This window comes from Panthera pardus, unplaced genomic scaffold (genome assembly GCF_024362965.1).
Source record: "Panthera pardus isolate Hobbes unplaced genomic scaffold, ASM2436296v1 HiC_scaffold_24, whole genome shotgun sequence".
NCBI classification, from domain to species: Eukaryota; Metazoa; Chordata; class Mammalia; order Carnivora; family Felidae; genus Panthera; species Panthera pardus.
In genome coordinates this window covers 58191583-58213940 of record NW_026526810.1, presented here as the reverse complement: position 1 = coordinate 58213940, position 22358 = coordinate 58191583, and the positions used below count along the sequence as shown (strand labels likewise).

Genomic DNA, 22358 nt, shown 5'->3' with positions numbered 1-22358 from the left:
ACACACACACACACACACACACACACACACACACACACATATGAAGGTAGGGTGCTCACTTAATCAGAAGTTTCTATCAACATCTTTCTCTTCTGTGCTTTTCTCCGGCATTAATTGTGCATTAGCAAAAATCATTTACTTTTAACAGTCATAGTTATTTTTTCTTGCCCTCCAGCAAAAATGCCTTGAAAGCCTGCCTGGAGGGCATCTAAATTATGTATCTGAAAAACTCTTCTGGCAAGGCATTGCAGGACCCCTACTTTCTTAAAATTCATACGAGCACGTCTTCCTGTTTTTGGGAAGGCATCAATCAAGAGCAGCAATATATGCCATATCCCTACATTAATATTTGAACTAATAACTTTAAAAAAAGGAAAGAAACAAGATCCGACTTGTGGCATAATCAAATGCAAAATAAATGAAGAATACGGGGACAGCGCTGGGGCTTTATAGATGGCTGTGTTTTCCTTGCACATCATTAGCCTGGAGCCACACGAAAGAGGAAAACAGAGAAGTGGAGAGTTTATGCTCCCTGCTGGTGTTTAAGAAGCTGGGGTCCTGGAAGGACATCTGGGAATTGCACTGAGATGGGGGTTTTTGTAATTTAAGAATAGACATTCATTAGCAGTAAATGCCATAAATCCCATGCTAAGTAAAAACCTTGTCCAAGAAAGCCTAAAACAATAAACTCTGTGCTCAATGTAGCCTGAGCTAGACGTTCCGCAGCTTCCCGGGGAATGTTATAGATCCACCAACTCATTCCCAGACCCGTTCCTTCCTCTTGGACTGGGCCACACCAGCACGTCCTGCCCACCAGGCCCCTCCCCTTCTAACTTCTGGGTCTGCTCCGTGGGCTCCCCTGTACCTGTTCTTTTCCTTCCTCACCAAAAAAAAAAAACAAAAACAAAAAAAACACCCTTCAACCTTCTTTGACCAGAAAAGCAGAAAAGCCACAGCAAAGAGCTGGCAGATTAATTTTATTGACATTTCCATTTTCACTGCAATGTGATACCCTCCATCACATGGAAGAGATGACCCTCACTATTTACAGACTGACAGGCCACTTCATTACAACCACCCTGCCCCAAGGCAAAGCAGCTCCCTTCCATCTGCCCAAACACTAGAGCATGACCCCGAAGTTGCTGTTCTCTTTTTCTTTGCCGTCTGTTATGATAAAAAAAAAAAAAAAAGAGTCAAAGGGACCCCAAATAGTCAAAGAACTAATCAGAGTACAAGGAAACAAAAGGCATTTGACTTTTGAATACTGAAAAATGGAATCTAGTCTTCACCTACATCTGTCTTCATCTGCACACCCGTGTATACTAGGGGTCGCTTGCACAAGGAGACACACACACACACACACACACACACACACACACAAGCTTGAGCAGGGACACGCGTACACGCTTTCCACCATGCCAAGGAACTGCTGCAAGGCAAATTCTCACCCACACTAATGGCTTCTGACTGCTCCTTGGCAACCCTAGCATTTTAACCTGGGTGGATGTGCTCTCCAAAATACAGACGCTGGAGCGATCTCATCAGCTGTTCATGTGACACAGATGGAGAGTGGCTATTAGGAGCCAGGCAGTGGGCCTTGGGGATCTGAGGTGCTGTTCTGTAGCCCGAGGCAATTTTGAAAAGCAGTACCCGGAGATGAGGAAAAAAAAACCCACACTGCAAGTCCAAGTTTGAAGTCAGTCAGTCTGTCTGTCTACCTACTGTGGATAAAGATATCTTTGTCTCTCAATGTAAAAATCTATGTGGGCTATCTGGATGTACACTGTGGATAATGTATGTATGGAATGGCTCTTCCTTCAATGTCTTCCAAATATAAAAACACACACTGTAAACAATGCCTGTGTGTATATATTTCTTCCTAAGCACATATGGTTTCTGTGTATATGTTTAAGCTGAAATTGTCAGGATTTTGTTAAAATCTCATTTAGCTTTTTTTGATAGATTTTTGAATATACTTATTTTAAAAGGTTAATGGCTTAATTGAAGGAAGTTCAACCAAAAAAAAAGGAAGAAAGAAAGAAAGAAAGGCATTTGTCTTTTTAACCCAATCAATGACCTTAAAAATGAGAGACGGAATTTCCACAGTGCATTTTCTCCTGTTTAAAAGCAAAGAGGGCTGGTAACACCTTCAAACTATCTAGCTAAAGAAAAAAAATATATAGCTAGATTGAGCATTCTTTGATGACTGACTGAAACTGGGAAAAGGCAGGAGCATCACATGAATTTTAATATAAAGCAGTCCATTTTATGTATTGTAAAATATTTGAAATTGGATCCAGTGTAACAAATAATTGTAAAGAAAAATGTGTCTGTTTTTATAACAAGTAGGTACTAGACATTAGATTTTTTAAATTAGTATTAGTGTTGGGGGTGCCTGGGTGGCTCAGTTGGTTAAGTGTCTGACTTTGGCTCAGGTCATGATCTTGCGGTTCCTGGGTTCAAATCCCATGTCGGGCTCTGTGCTGACAGCTCGGAGCTCAGAGCGTGAAGCCTGCTTCAGATTCTGTGTCTCCCTCTCTCTCTGCCCCTCCCCTGCTCATGGTCTGTCTCTCTCTGTCTCTCAATAATAAATAAACATTTTAAAAATAAATAAATAAAAATAATATGAGTGTCTATACTTCCTTAAAGAGCAGAATTTCCCTCTCCAAAAAACACAATAAATACCATTTTTTTTTTTTTGCTCCAACGGACTGTGAACCAACTCCAGTGCGGAGGAATAAGAGCATAAAGAAACAGTTCGAAAGAAAACTGTGTGATCTGCAACCTAAAATACAATTGTGCAGATGATGCCCGAGTTAGTAACTCTTAGAGTCAACATCGTTTTCTTGTTTTCAGGCTGTGTGTAAGATAGTTGGCAATCCTTGGCACCTGTGCCACATGAGTTTCTGTGCCGAAAAGGCTATATACACCAGCACAGATGTGTGAGCCAAAGGAGGTATATGAGGTGATAGCGTCCATCTCAGCATCTGAAGTGAAGATTCAAAAGTGTGGAATCCTGAGGGCAGGAACTGTTTTTTGTTTATCTTTTTATCCTCAGAGCACACCTCCGTGTCTGACCTGGAGCAGGAACCCAGTGATTGTCTGTTGGGTGAGTGAACAGCTGAACTCACACATGAGCTTATTCGAGGACCCTCTCCTCTTTCTGACAATCCCAAACTGGGGCAAGTGCGCTCATTATAGTGCCTAAGGGGCTGGGTTGCCTGTGTGCACACAGCCACTTCTAACATGCCAGGAATGGTGCTTCTTAAAAGAACTCCGGGTGCATTGGGGCCTTTTTGAGGGGCTGAACCATCAGCCATCCCACTAGCATTGCCACCTCTGATTGTGAAAAACCACAGCAAAAAATAATGTAATTCTTCTTCTAAAAGGTTGCTAATCCCTTCTCTAAGGGCACAGTCTAAATTGGGGGCAAAGATACTCAAAAAGTGGTGCATTACTTCAATGTATTGTGGGTGACCATGGAAAGAAATATTTAAGGCCTATAGACAGACAACTCTGAAGTGGATTAAACCATCAGGGGAGATTGTTAAAAACACAGATCTCTAGGCCTTATCCTATATTTATAGAATCAAAATATCCCAGGGCAGGGACAAGGAATTTATATTTTTAACAAGCTCCTTGGGTTTGTTTATACAACCAGCCTAGCATTGGTTCTCAAACTGGCTTTTGGAAGCCACTGAACTAGATGACCTTCTAATTTGAAAGAAAATGCAACCTAAAGGACAGGTAGGTAGTCACAAGTCTATTGTACTCCCATACATGGGGTCAGTGGGCATGGGGAGCAACTACAGTGTGGCCCAGGCCTTACTCACTACGGAAGAGTCACTATGTTCTCTATCACATCTACTGGCCAACAGAATGTAGCCCCATCCTGACCTTCTGGTGATGAGAGATAAAAAGGAAGAAAAAGCTCTAGAACACTGGCTCTCAGAATATGGACCAGCAGCTTTAGCACTGGCAAAGAAATGGTGAGAAATGCGCATCCCTGGACCCTCCCAGACCTACTGAATTTGATTCGCCGGGGTGGGGACTAATGATCTGAATGTTACCAAGTGTTCCAAGTGATTTTAATGACCACCCAAGTTTAGGAAGCGCTGCTGAAGAACACATTGAAGACCCCCTAAACCTGCTACCCTTGGCGGTTGCTGTCTGAAGGCCTGACTCTAATCCCTGGGTCTTCTTCCTGTTTTAAGACTCTGAGGTATTTTGAGAGCATCTGTGGCTGGATTTACACCCAGGCTCTGGAGGAAATCACACATACTTTCCACAGCTGAGCACACTGTGCTCAGAACAGGGCACTGCTCTGGAAAGCAGCCCCAATCTACACCTACTAAAGACCAATACTGAGACAGTTTATTAGTTGTAGGAAGCTAAATCCTGGGATATCCATGGTAATGGGTATCCAGGTATAGGCAAAATCCATATCCATAGCTGTGTATCCAGTGAATCCTCAGATGATTCTAAAGCAGAAATTCCCAATACATACAACTGTAGGTCATAAAAACTATGCAGGCAAAAGGACATCACTTCCTTTCATTGGCACATTGTCTTACTCCATTTAGCCAAAAATCTATCTATATTTTAGGCATCCATTTCTTGGCTTGGAATAAAGCAATGATATCAACAGTGATGATGTGCCATGACGAGTCTGATATCACCAGGATGTGGCCCTCTTGCCCTATCAGAACTACAATGCAGCAACCAAGAAGGTCCATCGTCTTGTACGTTTCTACCTACTCCACTCCTCTCCATAAACAAAACAAAAACAAAACAAAACACAGACTTTTGCCAGTGAGAAAAATGAGGCCAGGAGTTTAGGTGGTGGCTCAAGATTCCACAGCTATGTGTGGTCTAGAATGAACTAGAATCCAGGTAACTTCAAGTCCAGTGTTATGGCCACTGGTATTCTCACATTAATATTGTAAGTTATCTTTCACTTTTTAAAGCATTACTTCATTTGAACCCTGTTATCAGTGACAGATCTAAGCAAGGTTTCATCCCACAGGTAAAATTCTAAGTGCAGAGAAGAGATTAGATATAGGGCCCAGGAGTTGGGACTGAGCTAGAGTTGGTCTGGGCTAGTCCAGGTTCAAAGAGAAATGTACAAACTTTTCTCCCAAAAGTAAGCCAGTGCCTGAAGGGCTTTGGATATACTCAGTACAGCAACAGACTTTGGGACTCAGGATTTCTCCAAACAGGTTTCTTGTCATCCGAGTGGAGACACCAGACTGACCTTCAGGGCTTAGAGATGGCTACAAATATTTGAGAACTGACTGTCCACACAGTAAGGATCTCAGGAGCTCTGTGCAGTGCTATTAAACACTTCACAGAACTGTGATTAAGACAATATAGCCCCCTGCCTCAAAGTCACTTTTTTAAAGCTAGAATAAGGTTGCTACGACATTTGCTGTACTGTCAATTAACAAACATCTAAAACTGACCTCTGAATCTTGTATCAGGACAAGTAAATACGCATGTTGGTTGGTAGCATTTGGAGCTCTTTTGAGTAAGTTGGTGATGCATTATTTAATTCTCCCTCCACCAAGTTTTAGACCAGGTTTCATAGTTAAATACATTCACACAAAATATATACTGTAAAAAAGAAAGACATCTCATCTGAAAGAACATGGCTTCACACCCCCTATTTTGCTAAACAGAAATGCACTATATTCATTATCATTTTCATTGTGTGCAATGGAAATCCACTAATTTCATACACACACACACACACACACACACACACACACCCTTTCTAAACAATCTATTTCCAGGAATTAGGTATATTCATGAATACATAGATATTTATGCATGTGATCATAAACCTATATGTATATAAACTGTGTTGTATCTTTTTCAAATAAATCACCAATTTGTACACAAGTGTCCAAAAATATTTATAGATGAACTGCATACTTTTGCCTGTAATGATACACGTGTGCGTGCATGCACGCACACACACAAATTTACAGAGTTCTTAAGATGGTGTTATTTAATGTTAAATAGAGTGGTCTCTTTTCTACCCATTTCTCTATCTCTAGAATACAGGCCCCTCTTCTTTATCAATACGGCTGTCGCGTTCATTATCTTCATTATCACAAGTCCCTCTCATTGGGCACTTGCAGTGTTCCAATCCTCATGTAATTTTCACAGCAAATGAATGAAATAACTATTACCAATTCCATTTTACAGATAAGAGAACATAGATTCAGAGAAATTAAGTGACTTGTCAAAGGTCACATAGTTAGCATGTGGCCCAGCGTGCTAGTCCTCCAAAGCCCACACTCCCGTCTTCTATCCTCTCCCTCAACCTGCTCAGAGGACGAGAGAATGAAAAGGGAATCTTGCTTCTGGATAAGCACTCACTGCCCCAGAAACAAACTCCAAGGGCAAGGCCTTGTATATGTAACACTGATGTTCCAAGGGGACAGTGGGTGACAGCACATTTAAAATATAAATGGGGACACTGGGTGGCTCAGTCAGTTAGGCGTCTGACTTTGGCTCAGGTCATGATCTCATGGTCTGTGAGTTCGAGCCCCCTAGTGGGGCTCTGTGCTGACAGCCTGGTTGTGTGTCTCCCTCTCTCCCTGCCCCGCCCCTGCTCATACTCTTATCTCTCAAAAATGAATGTTAAAAAAAATTAAAAGTAAACATGAACCACCAAACAAGCAGATGCATATTTTACCCAAACAGGTATAGCCATTATCTATAGATAGGATGGTTATTGATCCCTGTGGATGTAAATGTCAAATTAATTATAACTTTGAAATAGAAGCATCTGTGGAATTTCAAAGACTTCTCTGAGCCAAGGGATCATTCAAGATTCCACGCCTTCAGTCCTTTCCCCTTGGCTTGGATTGTCCTTTCTCTTCATTTTTACTCCCCCTCCTTCCCAGTCTTGCCAAGGCAAACTCCTAGTCAGCCTCCACAACCCAATGAAAAAGGAACCTCTTTTGCAAAGCTTTCTCCAGTTCCCAAGACAGAGTTAGTACACTATGCTTTCTACTTCTTCAACGGTTTGTTCTTGCCTGTTATATACACTTTGTCTTTTGCAATTTATCTTTTTACTCATTTCTCTGTCCTCCTTGACTGTGAACTTTCCCAGGGCAGGGGCTGTGTCATTTCTGATGCCCAAGCCCCGACACGGGGTAAACACTCAAATGTTACTGGAACGGACACATGGGTAGCAAGATCCTTGAGACATCTTATAAGGACCCGATGAGAATGTAACCTTTGAGGAAACTATCCATGAAGGAGATCCCTTGGCTCTGGTAACTTGTTCTAGGAGCCACCATGCCTTGGGCTCCATCGTTCCCTGTGAGCACTGGCTATCATGGTATCGTGCCCAGTGTTTTACTGTTTGCATACGTGTGTGGTCCTCCTCAGAGATGCTCCTTACATGTCTGAGACATGCGTCAGCTACTATTTATGAAAACTCCATCTCACACTTGCCCTATTCCAAACGGGAAGAGGGAGTGCTGGGAGATAGCGGGCTGTGCACTGCCCGGGCTATTCAGATTACTCAGAACGTTACCGCTAAAGATGAAGTATTAGGTAGCTGTGGAATGTGTTCACTTTGTGAACCCATTCCCTATTGTCATTTCTTTATTTTTTTCAATATAATACTTTGGATTATATAATACTTTTTTTCAATATAATACTTCTATTTTTTCAATATAATACTTTGGAAACAGGATTAAAATATTCGGAGAGGCACAAAGTTATTTTCTTTTGGGGACTACCTTCCAGGAGTTTAATTTAGGACATCCCACTGAGAAACCTGCATCAGGGTTTCAAATGAGAAGAAGAAGAAGAAGAAGAAGAAGAAGAAGAAGAAGAAGAAAGGGAAGGAGGAGGAGAAGGAGGAAGAAAAGCTGCCTTTGCCTAGTTCTGTTTTCGATGAAAGCCCTGCAAACCTCGCTTTCCAAGAACCATCCACAAAGTCAATCTTTTCGCACATGCCATTTACCTTTTTTCACGTCAGATCAGGTTGGGGGAAGGGAAAGCTGAAGACCCAGAAATGTGGGGAGGGTAAGGGGCCAGAGGTGGGGTGAGGGGCCAGCAGTGAGACCTGCTAATTACTGATCTCTTTTACTCTCCTGCTGTGCTTAACTGTCTGGACACGTTAAAGTGAAATTTTTCTGTGATTTTTCAAGTGACTAGTTCATGGCCCACTAGCATGGAGGGAAGCAGAAGAGATGAAATGCTTTCGTTTACATGCAACATTTACTAACTGTGTGGGTTTCCGACATTAAAGAGAGGACAGTGACCCAGGCCACCTTTTTCACACTCAAAAGAGCACTGAAAAAACAAGTCTTCATCGGCTTACCTCAGGCTTCCCTGGTCCTGAACACCCTCCCCCCGGGGTTGGAGCAGAAAGGGGAAAACAGAGGGGATTTTATGCTCCTTTCTCTTCAACTTTTCAGGCGGTATAAGCAGCATTTAGCAAATTCAGCCCCAAATGGCTCCAAATGCTCAGAGCTGCAGGGGCTCCTTCTTTGTTATCCTCCCTCTATTTACACAGGATTTATGCAGGCTCTCCACTGAAGAGACCTAAAGCACTTCCATTCTCACCGGCTCTCCCCCGCTTGTGGCCCCGGCGGCGGCTTCACCCAGGCCTGCCCCGGGGGATTTCTGTACCCTGGAGAAGGCCACAAACTGCTCCCTAACTGGGTGATCCGGAGCCGACCGACCGGGTGGTGGGGGCAGCTGCAGTGCGGGGGCCTGTGAACAGGAGCTCACCTTCCAGCAGAGGACCGAAAACCCAGCCAAGGCTGTGCAAACGCGTGTCCAGAGACAAACAACATGCACTTTAAAATATGCATCTATACGATATAATGCAAAGTGGTGGGTGAAAAAAAAAATTCAGACTGCAGCTTGGATGAAAACCACTTCACCCACTGGTTGGAAAAATAAAGTGTAAAAACAGACAGATGGACACATATGTAAATGTGGCTGTGTTTTAGGCTTTAGCTGGCAACGTGAGTGTCGTAGTATAGTTTTGCACGCCTGTATTTTCCATATCATGTTGAATCCTGTTAACTGTTGAACAGAAACATCCTCATACTGGTCCTTGACCAAATCAGTCCCCTCAATTTACCCGTCAGGAGCCATAAAATGGCTTTGTTTATTGACTGGAACCCTCTAATCCTTGAGAGAGCATAAGTGAAAGAAAGCTTCCAATAGTCTTTGCCTATGCTTCACTTAAGTTGGTTCCCCTCGTTCGAAATATGTAACTTCACTTGAAATTTTTTGAAATGTTTCAAGAAAGGACATTTATTCTCCTAACTTTCCACAGAATTCTCTAAAGGATATTGACTGAACCCGGTAAGAAAGTATATTCCTTTGCCATTATAATTCAGCAGATTGCTTAATCTCTGCGGCAGAGCATACACGAATGTACTTTTTACTCAGTTACCGGACAAGCACATATAAAAATACAGAGTAGGTTCTGAAGTTATTCACAGTACATCGTAATAAAGCTCTTCTGGGCACTCTAATGATTCATTTTTAGTGATCTCTCCAATGCCCTTTCCCACAGTGAACACTCAGATTTTATTAAGGTGGAAAGCAGGGACAAATGTCCACTCGAGTCCCAGCTCTCAAATTTGAGTCTCCTTGCACTACACTACCTACAGCTAAAGCTTTTCTAATGTTCTGTTCACCTCCCTGGAGTGGTGTTTCAGCTAACAGAGTCCACAATCTTTCAGCCCTGAACACACAAGGCTGCCATCTTCAAGTCATCCTGGGAATGTGCCAGATACCATCATCTCCCTCCTGCCGTACAAAGAACCAGAAAGAGAGACCAAGAGAAGACCAAGCTGATCATGTTACCAAGAGCCCAGAATGCGCCTCTCAGAAGGTTAATCTTTGAACCAGTAAATGTTATAATTAGGAGCCTTGAAGTCGGGCTGAGGCTGGCCATTGAAAGAGAGACCCTAAAAGAGAAAGTATGAACGGAACACATTTCTTTCACCTAACGGTTGACACAAAGGTCATGATTTTTATGGGAAATGGCACAAAAATGAGTTGTTATGATATATGAGTCCCTTTCCCACATCTCCTACAAAAGAAAAAGGGTGTCTGGGGAGAGATGTCTTCCCAATTTCACTTAGCTATGTTTCAGTACAAATTGTGAAAATTATGCAAATAGCTATTTTGGCACCTTTGCTAGAGGAAAACATTATTAAATTATGCTCTAAGTATTTTGTCTGCGTTAGTAATTACTCTCATGTAACTGTAAATATAAATAGCTGTTATTCTGTTTAAATTTTTAATCATGCAAAATATTGTCACACAAAATGTCCTTCTGTTGCAGTCTAACTGGGATTTTCTTTTTTAAAATATCCATATTTAACTGAAGTGGACTATTTTTAGCATTGTAAAGTGTTTTCGTAAAGATAGCTGGCTAACATCTCCGAATCAACAGGTCTTTCAAGGAAAGATATGGCCTTTGTATTTGCGAGAAGAATTTCCTACGAAAGGCCTTTTATGTAAAACACACGTTCAACATTTTATACTAAAACTAGAATATAGTTAGTCTGCTTCCAAGGATGTATGGACCACATCAAGCCTGTATTTTCAGTACATGCTGCTAATATTCTCATCTTACCATTAACTGTAGGATTTTATCTCTAATGGTCTCTTTTAGCATACTTTAATATGAACTGAAATGTTAAATATCAACCAGTAATAAAATCTGGTAGGAGGAATAACAAAAAACATAATTTTATGTGGCAGAAGTGATTTCATTCAATTTTTAGGATCCGTACGCCAATATCTCATTTGCTGTCCAAAAGAAAAATAGGGACAATGCGTTTTGCTGATGTCAAATAGTTGATCAATTTGAATTCTTACTCTGCTATCTCTCTGTGAATTTCTATCAGCAGACACTATTTTCAAACAGCCGGACAACCAAAACAAAAAGACTGATTATTTCCCACTTTCGTGATTATTATAAAATAAAAACAATAGAATATTTTAATAAAAGTGCAACTTTGCAACTGATACTGTTAATGCAAAAAGAAATTCTTTACCTTAAGAGAAAAGAGAGCCATCTAGGTAATAATAGCAGTAATAATAATAATGCTCGCTGAGACAACTAGATTCAGATACCTATCAACACTCCCTCTGGGATATTTTTAGGAAGCTAGTCATAGCTACGTATAGAAAAAAGAAAAAGAGTACCTATGAAGTTGATAGCTGGCGTTAGGTGAATACTTTTCAAATCATCAACACATCAGAATTGGAGAATATTTGTTAATTATTTTAAAATTGCATTTTTATTTTTCAGAGAATATTTTCACACATCTTTGGATTTTTGCTTAAGAAGTTTATAAACTAAATTACTAACATTTAAAAAGTAGCTCCTGTCCATTTAGGCATTCCACTTATTTTGATTTGATGGTTTTAAATAAATCTATTACTATGATTTGAGAACAAGCAGATATGTTTTTGTAATGTAGTGCAGGGATCTACCACATATATGTAATAGCCCTAAGGGAAATAAATAATATGCCTGCTTGTTAAAAATAATCTAAAATAGTATGAATTGATTATTTTTCATATAGCCTATGTACCAAAGAGCTACAGACACAGGGTCCTTTAAAAGTGTACTAAAATAAAATAAAATATCTTTTTGAAGTAGGCTCCACACCCAACGTGGGGCTTGAACTCATGACTCTGAGATTAAAAGTCACGTGCTCTACCAACTGAGCCAGCCATGCGCCCCTAAAAGTATACTTTGAATGGAGAATGACTGCTACCGGGTATGGGGTTTCTTCAAGGGTGATAAAAATGTTCTAAAATTGGTCATGGTGATATTTGCACAGCTCTATGAATGTAAATTATATAGTATGTGAATTATATCTCAATAAAGGTCTTTTTTTTTTTTTTTTTGGAGTTTATTTATTTTTGAGACAGAGAGAGACAGAGCATGAAGGGGGGAGGGGCAGAGAGAGAAGGAGACACAGAATCGGAAGTAGGCTCCAGGCTCTGAGCCATCAGCCCAGAGCCTGACGCGGGGCTCAAACTCACGGACCGCGAGATCGCGACCTGAGCTGAATCGGACACTTAACCGACTGCACCACCCAGGCGCCCCAATAAAGGTCTTTTTTAAAAAGAACACATTTTTACCCCCTTATACAAAAAAAGCATGCTGCAAAAGATATAAAATCCTCGCAGCAGAGTTTTGAAGGTGTCATATATGTTTCTGAATTTAAAACAATGTGATTTTAAGGCTACTTACTGATGTCTTCTCAGCACCTTGCACGTGGACAAATGTATGTACTCAAAGACACTCGGGGTGAATTTTATACTGTTTATGTTTCAAAGATATCCTTTAATGGAAAGTCAATTGATCTTGTTTTGTAATTTAAAAAAAATTAAGTTTTATGTATTTTGAGAGAGAGGGAGGGAGGGAGGGAGGAAGACAGGGAGGGAGAGAGAAAGAGAGTGCACATGCACAAGCAGGAGGGGGGCAGAGAGACAGAATCCCAAGCAGACTCCACACTGTGCGCACAAAGCCTGATGTGGGGCTCGATCCCACGAACCCTGAGATCATCTCATGAGCTGAAATCAAGAGTCAGACGCTTAACTGATTGAGCCACCTAGGTGCCCTAGAAAGTAGATTGATATTTATACTGAAACTAACCCTCTATACTGAAATTAACTACTCTCAATCCATCGCATTATAGCACAACCCTAGCTCAAATTATTTACCTCTTTCAAAGCTTACTTTAACTACCAGCATAACTCCAGATGACTTACGCACATATACACCATTCCTACATTTCTTTCACATTTGTTCTACATAAACTTCTTCAAGTCAGGAAACCACATTTTTTAGTTTTTTCATATTATTCTTAGAACTTGGGAGTATGGTACGTGTCTAACCTTTTATTGAATGAATGGATGGATGCCTTTCCAATCCCTTGGAATATGCTATATTCTTTGTAAGTTTGTATCTAAAACTTGGAAATAGAAACTACGTAGCATACTGGTCTCTAAGAGTTGAAAACTGCCCATAAAGTTGACCTTTCATAAATTTCTTCTCTTTTTTAAAAAAATCTTTTTAATTTCCTTTTTTTGTTGTTTTTAAGTAATCTCTACACCCAACATGGGGCTCGAACTCATGACCCTGAGTTCAAGAGTCACATGCTCTACTGACTGAGCCGGCCAGGTGCCCTGATGTTTTATAAATTTCAAAGGCACTAACTTGTAAGAAATGCTGTCTGGAAGAAGGAACTTTACTAAAATAGACAATTAACATCAGAGGTAACCCACATTTGGAAAAGTAACGCACACACCTGGTTCACCTTTCCTTTTCTGAATTTCTGACTTTGTTCTATTTCCTTGGGCAGCTGTACTATTTTGTGTGTACATTAGATGCTCATATCCGACATATTCCTCATCCCTCTACTCTGTCCCTCTTCCCCTCCCTGTATAACCACAGAGACACATGTCCTTGGGGAAAAGTGGTGACGTGATCAAAGAAGCATGAGTTGGGGAGTAACGACAAAGATTTTGTATTGAATTTTCAAATCTATTTCTTACAGGTTGAATGTGATCTTGGTCAAGACATTAACCTTCTGAACCTCAGTTTTCCTCATCAACGAAATGGGAAGAATTACACATACTCAATAGGTTAATTGTGAAAATTAAATAATAAGTAATAGTTATTTATTAACTCTCTACCTCGTACCACATGCTTTACTCTTACCGACCAGCTTAGAAACTTTATACATGACATCTAGCCTCAAACAGTACCTCATATGTTCAAGGAGCATCAACAAGTGTTAGTTATTTCTTAAAGTGAACTAGTATGAAAGGACAAACAAAATGTGGTATATCCATAAACTGAAATACTACTCAGCAATAAAAAAGAACAAACGACTGATACACACAACCTGTTACATCACATTACGAGTCATTAAGCCAAATGGAGGGAGCCAAACAAGAAACCACATGCTGTTTAATTCCAAATGTACTAGGTTCTAGAAAATGCTAACTAATACAACAAAAGCAGATCAGGGGTGGCCTGAGGACAGGTACAGAGGGAGGGATGGATGAAAAAGGAGTACAGGTAAACTTTCAGGTGGTGATGGAAATGTATAGTATCTTGATTATAATAAGTGCTAGTCTCATGAATGCATACAACTGTCAAGACTTGAAATTGTATACTTTAAATGAGTGAAGTTTTTATATGAAAATTATACCTCAATAAAGTTGACAAAAATAATGTGAGGCAGATTATAGTTAAATCGCCATAAACCTGTTATTTGGCAGAGAACGGATTTTAGTGGAAAGCACAGCATGCAATATAGAGAGATGGGAGTGAAGATCCTCCCTGTTACTGCAATAAGATGCTGAATGGATGAAATGATTTAGGGCAGCACTTGAAAGATGCTGTTGAGAGAAGCTCAACGTGATATTTATAAACCTATAGATTTATACTATTTTTGTAAAACTTCATGAAGATGTAAAGCAGATGGTCAAAATGCACTTTGTAGATTTTATTCAAAAATATTTTTCTCCAGGGGCACCTGGGTGGCTTAGTCAGTTAAGCATATGACTCCTGATTTTGGCTCAAGTCATAATCTCATGGTTTGTGGGCTCGAGTCCCATGTCGGGCTCTGTGCTGGCAGCAAGGAGCCTGCTTGGGATTCTCTCTCCCTCTCTCTGCCCCTCCTGCATGTGCATGCGCACCCTATCTCAATATAAATAAACTTTAAAAAAATATATATTTATCCATTGGCCAAATCTCTTTATGGGAAATACTGTTAAAAAACTATTCAAGTTTCAAAAAAAAAGAAGTACCAATGATAATCCAAAAGGTAATAGAAATAATTATTATTAAGCTACTTTTAAAAACTCTTTTGGGGAATACAGTATTAACCCATTCCTCCTCATTTCAAGAAGGTCTCACACTGGAGATCTTAGTCAATCTCAGAGGAAAATGACACCACTCATGAGAGACTCTGAGCACCCTTACAATTAAAAGTGAATGGGAAATACAGAATTAATATTAACCCTTGCCAGACAGCTCCATACCTTGAGATAATCCCTGAACCCCTCATACAAATGGAGAAAGGAAGTAACATTTGGAGAACACCTAGTACGTGCCAGGTACAATAAGTATCACCACATCCATACGACAGTTCAGAGTTCAGTATTTTAATTATTATTTTCTGAAAGTGATGCCAGACAGGATAAGAAACTTGCCTAAAGTCACATGTTTAGTCAGTAACAGAACTGGATCTTCAGCTAAAGTCTATAGGCTATACTTTTTCTTTTTTTAAAATCTATTTATTTATCTTGAGAGAAAGTGTGCATTTGGAAATGTGGGTGCACAGGCAGGGAAGGGGCAGAGAGAGAGAGAGAGAGAGAGAGAGAGAGAGAGAGAGAGAAGCCCAAGCAGGCTCCAGGCTGTCAGTGTGGAACCCGACCTGGGGCTCAATCCCACGAACCATGAGATCACAACCTGAGCTGAAATCAACAGTCATACATTTAACTGAATGAACCCCCCCCCCCCCGGGCGCCCCAATGAACTATACTTTCATAGTTTCTTTTCCCATATGGAATGGAATTCATATTTTTACAAAGTAGAATGTCGGGGGAGGGGGGGGACAGTGTCTTATGGCTTTGCCCCTGGGTAAGTGGTGCTTACTAATGCCTGACCACGGCCAAGTGACTCATGTGAATTTTGAGATAAGTGGTATTTGGTTCATATCAGATAACCAAAAAGAGTTAGTTTCATTACATTCTTACTTTTTCCTTCCTTCTTTCATTTCTTTTTAATGACTCATTCACATGAAAATAAAATATGAAAGTACAGTCACCTCTGGCTGAAAAACACGTTTGCTTAAGCAAAGTAATTTCTCCCTCAGCATTCCAGAACTCATACTTCAAAATGGCACAAAAGCCAAAGGCCACATTTGCCACCACAGGGGAAATACTACCACACCTGATTGGCGTCATCTAATCCCAGCAAGGCAAGGAGCTGTAAACCACACAACTGTTAGTTTACCATTGTACCCGCAACCCCCCACGCTCTGTCATAAAGACAGACCACTCAACTGGAGGGGCACCCGTGTGAACTTTATTATTTTCACTGGTAAAGATCATTGTTTAAGAGGAAGAGTGGCTCAACCGTTTCCCAGGAAGAAAAGGCAAGGGTCTGCCCTCTCACTAGGTTTATGCATATACCTGTGCAAGCCAGCCTATGAGAGAACTGGCCTCTTTGCTCTCAGACCAGATCTCAGAGCCACCAATCAAAGAGCAGTCCCACCTTAATATGCTGATGCAGCGAATTTCCGGATCTTGATCACACTAGGCTAGGGAGTCATTCTTCTCCGTGATAAAGGCGGTGAACGCACTCTTGAGAAGATAACAAATTAAAAACCAGCTGACTCGACACCTTCTGAGTGAGGAATTCACTGCTGACCCAGTACAACACAATTTCTATCAGCAGTCAGTAATCACTGAAGAGGTGACCGACTTCATTTCATAATTGTAAAACTATTCCTAACAGAGGGTCTGAGCATCGCTAAATGTCCGACTTACATCACGCAGATCTACAAAAATTGGTAAGGACTTCCTCAACTATCTCTACCCTGAGTGTTACTTTATATTAAAATTTGAAGATTCTAAAGCAAATGAGAAATTCTCAAAAGTAGTGTATTATTTAAATGACCAGAAATAGGAAAAGAACTATATAACTTATAGGATTGTTCTATTTTGAAAATATATCTTATATCCATAGAACTCCCACTAAAAAGTAGTTTTTCTATAGTTAGTGTAATATTCTGGTAGAAAGTAAAGCTGACACCCTCTATACATCATCCACAAATACTAAAAAAATACCTACTAGTAGCTGTGAGACTTGTGTCCTAAAATTAGAAATGTGTGATCTTCGATAAAAATATCTTGTATTTACATTAGGGTTTTTCAGCTTTCAAATTACTTTTTCTAACTTTTGATCACCGTAACAAAATATAAAGGGTATATATACTATTATTCCCATTTAACAGATAAACCAAGTATGGTTAATAACATTTTGCTAATTCCTTGCTTTACCTAAAGTACTTTGCATTACTTAAGGCCTAGGAATATTCGGTTGAACCACCTGAAATTGCTAATATTTACCATTTTTAACCTACCAAAATGGCAATTTCATAAAGCAATATTCCCAATTTTACTGTCAATCCTAACTTGGTTCTTTTGTTTTTTCTAGTTTTCAATTTGTTTTCAGCAATATGCCTCACTTGTACAAATCCCTCCAATTATTTTTGTCTTTTCATATCAAATAGATAAAAAGGCAAAGTGGAAATAAATACTAACAATGGAAGCCCTAACATATGAGAAGCCAGTAAAGTTATACCTTAAAACGTACCAACAATTAGGATATGGGAGACTGCTGTGTTTTTAAATAGGGACCTGGCCAAAAAGCCCGTTTGTACTGTTCAGAAAAAGGAACTTGTCCTTTTTCTGAGGACAAGAGTACTTGTCCACTCTCATTTCAAACTTCAACAATAGTTGTTAGCATTGAGAAATGATTAAACTATATTTTATGTAGAGACGGTGAAGAAATGTTCACTGTCTTTCCTATAATATCAGCTGCAACGTTAATAAAATACAACGTGTCGTGAGCACTTACTCTCTTTCGGACAATCTGCGAAGCACTTTCCATGAATTACCTCACTGAATTCTCAGCATCCTATCCGGGTTGATTTTCCTTTTCCGGATAAAGAAACCGAGGCTTAGACAGGCTGCACGATTTGCCCAAGGTCACGTGAGTGATAAGTGGAAGAGCCGGAGTTCACACCCACGCCCTTCACACGCAACAAGAGGCTGCTTCCCCTGACAGCTATCCCTGGGACTTCCGAGCCCACCTACCCAGAATCTCCTGTCCTCATAAAGCTTCTCCACATTCCTATGCCCTATCAAGCTATCAAGCTAAGATCAAGCTAAGATCGTGGTCTATCAAGCTAAGATCGTGGGAAATTAACTTTTTACCGTGGCCGGGAGCGCAACGCCGTCAGGCACTAGGGCCATCCTATCGCCTGGTATTCCCAACGCAGATAGAGCAGCGCCCGCCTCAGCACAGGCACTGAATTAGTGTTTGTTCAAAGGATGACAGGGGGCACCTGCGTGGCTCCAGCGGTTAACCATGCGCCTTGATTTCGGCTCAGGTCACGACCTCTCGGGTTCTCGAGTTAAAGCTCAGCATCTAGTGCGGAGCCTGCTGGGATTCTGTCTCCCTCTCCTTCTGCCCCTCCCTCGCTCTCGCTCACTCTTTCAAAATACACTAATAAACTCTTAAAAAAAAACTGAAAGAAAAAAACAAAAAAGGATGACACATAATAATTCTTCCCTGTGTTTTTTGTTTTTTCATTCCGGAAGACTTACCGTGGCTTGTCTTCCTTGTGAAAAAGTGGAGAGCTCTTGAACAATCCCGATCTAGACATTACTTGACTTTGGAAACCTTTCACCAGCGGCACTGCCACTAACCACCTTCAACTTTGGGCAAATGCTAAAATTGATTCATCTCGCTGACAAAAATGTGATAAAAGAACCCCGACCACAGAGGTGGAGAAACCACTCCTTCCCCTGGAACAAATGCTGCTTTCTGATGCCCGTGATTGCTTTTCTTCTCTCGCCAAGGTTCAGTAAGTACTGAGAGCTCAGGCCCAGGGAGTTTGGGTCAGGTTTGTAATGCAACAACTCCGCCCCTTGTGTTTCCAGGACTCACTAACGCCTGCTAGCTCTACAAAAAAACAAATAATAATAACAATAGTAATAATAATAATTAATAATCATAAAGTATTTGGCCCAACCAGTAATTTAGGTGCTGCAGGAGTCATAAAAACACTATTATCTCCCATAGTGATTTGCTAGCCTTTCCATACTCCAACCAGCACATTGGGACTTCTAAATTACATACCATAATTGACATAAAATATCTGTCCCATCAGTGAATATCTTTATTAGCATCAAAATCACTCACAACTAGTGTTCCTCAGTGTTATTAAACATAACTTGTTCTAGGTGTTGCTTTACTAATTAGTCAGGATGAGCCCGAGGAAGAAAATCTGGGTCATGTTAAATTAATTGGAATGAGCATGAAAATTAGCAGAGCAAACTGCATCAATTTTCTATAGAGAGTCTTTCTTCATGTTGAGAATAAAAATGGATATTATGAGGCATTAACCAAACTGCCTTCTGTGACTGCCAAGAGGTGTGTTACAGTAGCCCAAAATATCATGCTCGCAGATTTTCAGAAGTTAATGAGACATTTCCAGGAATGGTAAATACATGGTGTTAAAATGGGTGTGCCTCTGATGGGAAAATGCCAAGTCATTTCATGTTTATTCAGGCATAACAAGCTCTTCAAAATGAGCATAATTTAAGAGGTGAATAGTGCAAAGAGGGCTAACATTCAACTAATTTTCCTTCAGAAAGAAAAGATTAAATTGAACAAAAAAAAATGAATTAAGAGGTTTACAAATCAACAAGTCAGCCACCAGGACGGCAGCCTCTGCTCAGCACAGGCGCGGCCGCCCCCGCCGCCACGAAGTTTTCGAGAAATGTCCCGAAGGCAAGGAACAAAGCGAGCAGAACTGATTACTGCCCCGCTCACCACCTCGCGGTCTCAACTCTGTTTGGCTTCCTAATGAGCTCACTAAAAACCTAATTCATCTCCCATAACCCTCCTCAGCCCTCCTTGAAATCCACCATTATGGAAATTATAGATGAAACATTTCCAGGCTGGGTTCAAACCAGCGTGTCTTCAACAGGCGGGGCCCTGACCCCCACCTGGAACACAATGGAGCGGGTTCGGGCTCCGAACCGCTCCTGCCCTCCTGCCACAGCTCTGGAGAATCGGGAGGCCGGGCAAGGTTAAGGCTCTTTCTCAGGGTGACAATGATTTCCGCCTTCACGCGCTCCCTCCCGTGAATGTGGGAATTTCGTGGGTTCCACAGTACATAAAATACAAATTGTAATGCAGGAGAGGAGAAATGAGTTGTACTCATGACAAATAGCTGAAATAGGTTAATGTGAATTCCCAGCCTGTTCATGAGGAAACTCCCCGGGTTCCTCATTACATAGACTCAAATCCTCACGGCACCTAGCCTGTAACTGGAAGATTACTGAATTGATGGATCCTTAGTTTAAAATGCAGCTGTTTTATTCTGCTTTAGTAATTAATTCTTTTTCCAATACTCTATTGATTAAGCGTAGACCCTGATAAAGTTCAAACTGAGGAGAATCTCTCGTGGCGTCCTTAGTTGCTCAGGAGAGTCAATGAAAACTTCCTACAATTCCACCTGCCTCCTCAGAGTGCTGATCCAATGAACAGAACAGTTTTTTTCTCATAAATTAGTCAGGCCATGTGGAGCTCTATTAGCTGATCGCTGCTTTTGTCTCTCTACTTGCTGACTTGCTTTTCAGTTTTGCTGGCCTTTGTGCTGTCACACACAAAGTCGGAGTGCAGCTGCTATTCTGAACCCAAACCAAGGTAAAGAACAATTCATACAAACTACATTTTTTTCCCCCATTTTCTACAGCTGCAACTCCCTGAGCTGTACAGGGCTCAATGGGGCCTCCTGGGACCCAACTAGCTGAGAAATCAGTGCTAAAGCATGCAGACATATTGTGGAGCTGGGGGGAAAAAAATAAAATAAAGTAACCTATTTTCTTCAAGGCTTTTGCCAGGCATTTTTGTCCCCCCTCCCCCTCATTCCACCATAGAATTTGTGCTACCCTGTTTCCAGCCACGCTAAGCTCCCTATTTCGTTCTCATAGAGGACATCAAGGAACGTCAGAAGACAGGGCAAAGAGAGTAATCGAGAGGCCAAGGTCTATATGCTGTGCCGGTCAGGTGGCATGAGGGAGTTTGGGAACGCCTATTAACCAAACGGGCGTGGAGTGTAACCATATATAAATGGCCATTATAAACACAATGGTATTTAGTAATAAGAGGAATCACCAACATGGTGCTCCTTTTCAAAGGGTCACATGTACTGGGATCAATGTTGGTGAGTAGAACAAGCGTGATAACAGAAAGTTTCTCAGATTACAGCCCTGCACAATGGATTTTTGTTTCTACGAAGATCGCTGCTACTGAGAATGCTTTTAGAGCAATGGACTCATTCTCTACCTGCCCCGCACCCCCTGCATCCCCACACACTCATCTAGGCCCCCACACCAACGTGCATAGGCTTCTTTCCCTGCGTGAAAGCAGGTCAAAGACATATGTTCCAGCCATGGGCTGGTGGAAAGAACACAGGTGATTTCTCGACACACTTGCAATATACATTTATAGGGGAACTCCTGTCATTTGCTGCTTTTAACTCTACTTCAGATAGTGTAATAGTAAAGGTCTGGACCAATTTCAGGAGAATCCTTCAAGTTTTTATCATCTAATAGCAAACTCAAAACTAAAACTAAGCTAGGATCCTTCCTGGGAGCTTAGTGGCTGGGACTGTTTTCCATGTTCTCTCGGGGCCTGAGCTGAGAGTACATTCCCCACCTTCACAGCATTCCTTCCTAGGTCAAAAGGTCATCTCTCACAGACGTCTCCAGCAGACACTCGGTTGTCAAAAGGTTGCATCATGTGATCTGGGCAGTCACTGCTAACAAAGCTCTTTCCTCATTGGGAAACAAACTTTGCACGTCTAAATAATTTCCAAGTTAAAAACGTGCTTTCCTCCCTCCACCCCTGTTCTTCTCTTCAGTTTCAAAACAATGAGGGCAGCAATGGGCACCAAATTCATCCAGCAAAGGGTTCACAGATCATTTGGGTCAAAATTCCACCACTTTTACTGGCCCATATTATGAGGAAAGATAACTGCCAGGGGTGATGTTGATTTCCTGCATTTAAGAGAAAACAGAGATGTTCCTTTTCCAGGGGATTTCTTTCGAAAGGAAAATACCATTTTTAAAGCAAACACATGTATTTTGAGTGAATAAGAAATAACGCATAGAGAAATCAATCTAGAAAAACGTCAGAATCCTTTGTAAATTTATATTAAAATGTAAGATGTCTTTTTTCATTAATGTACATTCAGTTACATTCAAATGACCAACAGTGTACACAGTGTATGACAAGGTACAAAAACAAAACGTGGGGGTGAGAACTATGCTTTTTTGTTCAACCTTCAGAACTCACGCAAGCCTGAAGTTTGCCATCAACATTATAAATAAAAGGTCTCAGTTACTGGGGAAGCAGGCTTTGCTTTTTTTTTTTTTTTCCCTAAATTTCTTGCTGCCTAGATGAATAATATAACGATTTTCTCATTGTCACTGATTGTTACTTAGAGCAGCTTGAAGCTCTCACA

At 40.8% G+C, this 22358-nt stretch overlaps 1 protein-coding gene across 7 annotated transcripts in view; it reads right to left on the bottom strand.

Annotated features, from left to right (window-relative positions):
• Window positions 1-22358, bottom strand: part of MEIS2 (Meis homeobox 2) — a 208388-nt gene that overhangs the window by 144807 nt on the left and 41223 nt on the right. The gene's annotated exons all lie outside the window — the stretch shown is intronic.